This window comes from Phoenix dactylifera, chromosome 14 (assembly GCF_009389715.1).
Source record: "Phoenix dactylifera cultivar Barhee BC4 chromosome 14, palm_55x_up_171113_PBpolish2nd_filt_p, whole genome shotgun sequence".
In the NCBI taxonomy this organism is placed as follows: domain Eukaryota; kingdom Viridiplantae; phylum Streptophyta; class Magnoliopsida; order Arecales; family Arecaceae; genus Phoenix; species Phoenix dactylifera.
The window spans coordinates 5,998,880-6,005,622 of NC_052405.1; positions in this window are offsets into that span (position 1 = coordinate 5,998,880).

The window sequence follows — 6,743 nt, forward strand, 5'->3', positions numbered from 1 at the left end:
GGGAGGGGAAGACCACTGACCACCTCCTCTGGCTCCCCTGCCCCATAGCTTGATCAATGCCCTTTTCTACAAGGGCAAATCTGGCCATGTCATTAGGGTTTTTTATTTGGGGATTGCTGCCATAGATCATCCGATCCACCTAGTGGATTGTAACATCAAGCTGCCAGCTCTATTACATTGTAACTTAGATAAGTATAGGGGATGATCTCCCACCTAACTTGTGAAATTGTCAATGATAAAGTTAGTAAGTTACTAAAAGTTTGATACCGATGGCTTGAATTCGAGTCTCATCTCGATAAAAAAAAAAGGTGGGGTTTTGTGTCTGCCCGCAAAAGACTAGTGAATCAGACATGGTTAGTCTTCGCAATTTTAAAGAGGACAACCACATTATGTTATTAATGCAGTGGCATACAATAACTAAAGGTAGGGCTGCAAATAGGTCAGGTCGGGTCGGGTTCTGAGACCCCGATCCGATCTGGTTTCTTGTTCGGATCGTAATTTTAGACTCAGACCCGACCCGATTAAAAATCGGATCGGGTCGGATCGGGTCACGGGTCGACTTGACTCATTTACAACCCTAACTAAGGGTGGCAATTAAATCGGATTGGATCAGATATAAATCATGTCGGATGCTAGATTGATGAAAAATCGGTCAAATCGAATCCAATAACTTAGCCCGATCTATAATGGGTTGAATCAAGTTAGATGGGTTGAATGGTTAAGTATTGCCACTCCCTGCTTATAACTATCTAATTTGCTAGAAGTCACACATAGGCTCCACTATGTAGTGGACCGTGATCATCAGTGTAGTTGAATTTTGAGTTACGGTTGTGAGGTTGATTCTAGTGGCCTTTTTCATCAAGGGTTTTGGTAAGAAGATTGAGCTCCAATGTGAAGCCTAGAGTCATATTTGTATAGAGTTATATCGAGCTCCAAGTGGAGTGCATTGCACTCTTCGTCAGCTTATTTTGGCGTGGATGACTCTGTTGTCTTTGTTTGGACGAAACCTAGCTATGAATGCTGAGGTGTCATGCATTTGTTTGCTCATATCGTGGGCCCATGTGTTGCCTCAGATTGGAGCCATCTACTCTCAAACTTATACTATTGTATGTCTCATCTAAGTATTTGACATGGACCATGGATTCTAATGTTAGCTAATACCCTTTCTAAACGGAGACAACCAAATCACTCCGTGCTGCAGCGTTAGTCTTTTGCTTGTATTTTTCTCGATCCATAATTCTTAGATAAATCTAGCACGATAGAGAAGAATGTCAATAATCTATTCATACAATTGATTGATATGTAATTTTGATTCTAAAGTTCCATTGGATACTCTAGACATGGTGAATTGTAGAAAGAGCAATATGTGAGAGGGTTACTACGGCGCCCATCCAATATGATATGGTATAAGCCCCATCTTAGTCAGCCAGGATCCTCTGTGGCGGGCATTGTAGAGTGTTGTGCATTCCTGGATGGCCACGACCATCAAGCAACACGCATCATGCATGAAACAACAAGCGCTCGTGGACTGCCTTGTTTGATGGCTGTCCATCTCTGATTTGTCGTGCCGTGCACGCACCACCGAGAATCTACTCTTCATTATAGTAGCATATTAGGTTCAACTACTTCATAAAAATGCTAGTACTCAAAAAAGTAATCCATATAAATGCTAAGAGGACTATACATCCACCATGAAAGATTGCAAAGTGAGACCACATCCCTTGCTTCTTTTATGATGGCAGCTTTCCTTCCTTCCCTTTTTTTTTTTTTTTTTTTGCTTTGCTCAATTGACTCAAGATTTGGGAAAATTTCCAAGCCATCCAATATATCCCTACTACAAATCGATCTGTAGTGGTAGCCAACACACTGGTTAAAGGTGGAAAAGGATGCTGCTAAAGTTACAACAGTAGCCAAGCTTTTGCTGCAATAAGTAGCACAGCTAAAGCTCTATAAAAGTTGGATGAACATGAAAGATCCACTGCTTGGCCAAACAGAATAGGTACAAGCATTTAAAAGCAACACCAAATTCCTAAGCATTTTACTATACTGAACATGGAGGAATTACTGAAAGAGGTGCATGGATTTTGTCATGCAAGCTATCTTGATAGAATTCTGTGCTTCCACTAATTTATGTTTCAGCCAAAGGTTTTTTCCTTTAATACTGAGGCGCCATTTCTGGTCGATACAATTCTGGGTCATCAAAAAGGATTTGTTCCACTGTTTTAGACTTTCATATGTTCAACTCTGTAGCATCTACCACATTCTTTTTGCACTTTCTGGTGCTCTGCATCTTCTCAGATAAATAAGCATAAAAAGACATGAAATACATTTATTTGTACACCTCTCATACTGCTGTTTCAGAACATCACAGTAAGCTGCTTGTTTGCACTGCTTTCTTTGAGTTCTGATACATAGAACTACAAACAAAAAAGAGAAAAACATACATTGTAGAAACATACAGTAAGCATGTAGTCCTACATCACCTTGCTTGTTTGCCCTGTGACTAGGTTGTGGAAAGTAGCAAACAGGAATACACAGTCTCTCAAAGCTAGAGTTCAACATTGTTATGTAAATCCTTGGAAGAAAGGAACAGGAAGCATGAGGGCTATCATAGCCATAAGGGCAATCTCCCTTACCTATTCACATGTTGATACTTCAAAGTGAGGCATGATGAGGGATTGTCCAAGGTAACAAGTTCCTCTAAAAGAAACTATTATCCATATGATTTTCTAAATTTAACCCAACATTTTTAACTTGGTAAACGACTACGTAATAATTTGTTGGGATCCACTGTAAAAGATATTTGAAATTTGAAATAGGATTTAACTATGATAGCGACTAATTGTCGGAAAATGAAAAGTAAAAGCCATAAACATATTTTAGCCAAGCTGAATCTAACTGAAACTCTAAGATATGGTGAGCCATTGCAAGTACTTTGTCTACTTGAAAATGGGTTTAAATGCCCCAAGGCCTTACTGAAACCTAGCAACCACTTTGTACAAGTGAAGGATTGTGCACATAGATATCCTCTTCCCTTCCTTCCCAATCCCCTTAACCTTTCTCTCTCTTCACTGTAAATTTCTATACACTACTCATAGTAAATTCATTTTAAATCATCCTTCATAAAACAAGGGGAAGTTTCTCACTTCCTCCATATGGTATCAAAAAAGAACAATGGATGATATGATCAATGCATCATATGTCAGTCCTATAATAATATGGTCAGTAACTTTAGTCAATTTGCTTTTGGATTTTCAGCCCAACTAATCTTAGAGAATAATAATGAAGTCTGTTAGAAGGACCTGTAACATCAATCTTTCATTGACCACTTAGATAATGACAATAAGACTTGTTCAAAGAGATGGATTCAGTTTAACATTATAAAACCAAGTTTCAATACCAAACCATCACATGTACAAAGACATCAGTACGGTTGAACGGGGAAAGCTGAATTCTATATGTTTTGGAAATTAAGGATGGTGTATTCAGATTCACAAGGGAAAAAACTACTTCTAGATCTAAGCTTTTGGAACCATCATAAGACCATTTCTCCCCATGAATAAATTAGATCCATGGAAGAGAGCCATGGAAGCTCTCTCTCTCTCTCTCTCTCAAAACAGAGAGGAGAGAGTGGCTGAGCAGCTACCATGGTCGAATAGTGGCAGCCCATGGCAGTGACTGGTTGTGGCAATATCCGACAGTGGTGGCCGGCCGACGAAGGAGAAAAAGGAAGAAGAGAAAACATGGGACAATGGCTCCTCACACAACCTGTTGGGGAGAAAACAATGGTGATGACCACATCACCGGCTAGAAAGCTGGACTCCATTAGAGTAGCTGTTGGATCAAAAAGTGCTCTTGCTTCATCCAAACAATCACATTTCAAATAGAAATCCAATATCAAGTTGTTCACAAACACCCGAGAAGGTGAATTGCGATGGCGTCAACCCCAAGTCCTGCATCTCACTAAAGAGCTCACAACTCGGAGTAGAACTCCTCCTTCAAGTAGCTAACCAAAGCACTATAAGTGACTAAAACTTCTAGACAATCACATGCACTTAGAACTGTAGCTAACGCCACACGCTCAAGTTTGACTCCCGTGCTGGATGATATGGGTCGATTTCGCCATCACTAAAATCTTGCCTGAAAGTTCTGCCCACCAACCAGATAACGACACATATCCAACAAAATAGCCAATTAAATCTTCGAGCAATTAGCACGATCGGTTACAGCTCGGCATAATCTCAACATGCCAACCAAAAAAAAAATATCATAACCGACCAATAAGTAAGGAAAGCACTCGATCACGGTATACCTAAAAAAAAAATATCCTAACCACCCCAATCAGTGGGTGTGGAAAGAGCTTAACTGCTCGTCCGTGAATTGTGCAATCCTAATAATGCAAATTCGCAACTACTCTTCTATTAGGAACGAGGATTCTTAAATACAAAGAGAAATCTAAATACTATATTCTCATACTTCTATTTTCCTTTCATCTCTTCTATTTTCTCTCGAAACTCTACTTGATTTGAGCATCGAAGAGTCTTCGGCCAGATACATTCCGACGACCCTTTGATCGTTTTTTGTGGCATCGGAACAGCTCCAGTGTTGTGCTGTACTCCTCTAACTCAACCAAGCAAAGCGCCTCATCCACCCACTAAGTCAGGTTTTGAGCAGCAATACTTAATATCAAACAGAGGAGCAAGAATGCTTTCATGATAATCGACATGATGTAAACGCGGCTTTCAGTTTAACGTAACAAGCGAACCAAGTGTTGAATTCGCTTGACTTGGCTAGAGATCATATGGTTGAGTTGAATATGTTTCTAATAGGCATTTCGTTGAAAAGTTGGCGCTCCTTGGATAGTTCTCCATTGTTGAAGTGGGGCTCAAGGAGGTTGTCTGTCTAGTGACAAGTATCAAAGCTGATTTTGATGATTTGGTGGCGTCCACATGGTTCTTTAGATGCATGTCGAAGTATCATAGATGTTGAATGTACCAAAATGCATTGTTGCGGGCCTTCCGACCTGACAACAGCACAGTCCCAACTAACTGAGGTATTGTCCCCTCTAGGACTCCGGCCTCGCGTGTCCAGCGCTGACGGGGGGATACTCGCACGGTCTTGCCCCACAAAAGGCACCTCGTGAGAAAAGAGGTTTTCCCTCCTTATAAGGCACAGACAATTCCGCTGCCTAGTCGGTATGGGACTAAATTCGGGCCCTTCCCACAACACATCCCCCCAGCGGGAAGGTCCTGGGCCGGCCTGAGTCGACGCAGCCCCCCAGACCCAAGGAGAGTTTCTATATGCAGGCAGGCCCTCCTTCTAGCACCATCTGTTGCGGACCTTCCGACCCGACAACAGCACAGTCCCAACCAACTGACGACAGAGAACGGCCCGCGTCCCCCACGAGGTATTGTCCGCTCTGGGACTCCGGCCCGCGCGTTCAGCACTACGGGAGATTTTTTCCGGCCCGCGCGTCCATCGCTGACGGGGGAATACCCGCACGGTTTTGCCCCACAAAAGGCGCCTCGTGAGGAAAGAAGTTTCCCCTCCTTATAAGGCACAAATCTTTTCGCCGCCTAGTTGGTATAGGACTAAATTCGGGCCCTTCCCACAACATGCATCATGCTTAAAAACAGTGTGTGGCACACAAATTGTATATAATCTACTTAGATTGAAAGAAAATTACTAGAGAACAAATGTGGTATCTGGTATAAACTTCATAATTCACATGTCACTCCAACTCACAAACCTAGTTTCAGACTTGGATCCAGGCCGCTCCGATCTAGTCCCAACTCCAATCTATCAATGAATGGATTAGGTATGGGTCCAAAGTCACATCATTAAAAATTTTGGGTTGTGTAGAGGTTTGTTTTTCTTTTTTTAAAAAAAAATAACTTGATTTGAAAATGGACCTGGCTCATTACTTGTTTATTTATATATAATATTAGTTTTATTTATCTAACTTCAATTTCTGAGCTCTTTGCATAAAACTTTATTCTATACTTTAACATGATAAAAAAAAGTAAAAATAGTCGCATATTACAAATATTTGGATACATATATTTCACTTTAAATTAAGTATATCTTTTCAACTTGTGTCAATTCTTGTTATATAATTAACTATCAAGTGCTCGTTAGTGGTAACTTTATTTTTGGTGCACAAATACTTTTGGTTTAATTGTTTGTCTAAGATATACAGTTTGGTACCTGATAGGAACCCAACTCCTAAGTCTTTTAAGTTTTATGGTTTAATGGGCTGGTTATGGACCTAGGTTTATTAAAACCTAGAGCAACCTGACTCCATAACATCCCTAATATTTAGTGTTACATCCATTTTTCTGCTAATATTTTATTTATTTTCTTTAACTAAAACATATAACATGCAGTGCATATAGAAATAGCTATGCTTTCTTAATCTATTCATTTTTTATTTTTATATATGACAAATATTTTTTTTTGCATCGCTTTGAAATAAAATGTTATTTTAAAGAGGGTACATTAATTTAAGATGGAAGTAGAATGATATGCTGGATTGAATACTTTGTTAATGGTTTGGCACCAAAAACTTGGATTTAATATAAGAGTAGATTGATGCGTTGTTTAAAAGTCCCTCAGTAGAAATTCAGTTATTTACAAGTAACTAGTTTTCAAGTTCAATTATTCCTCTCTCTCAATTCACCACTTTGTCTGAGACCAAAACCTGAGTAGAGCTGGTAAAAACCAGTACTTAGTTATTATCAACC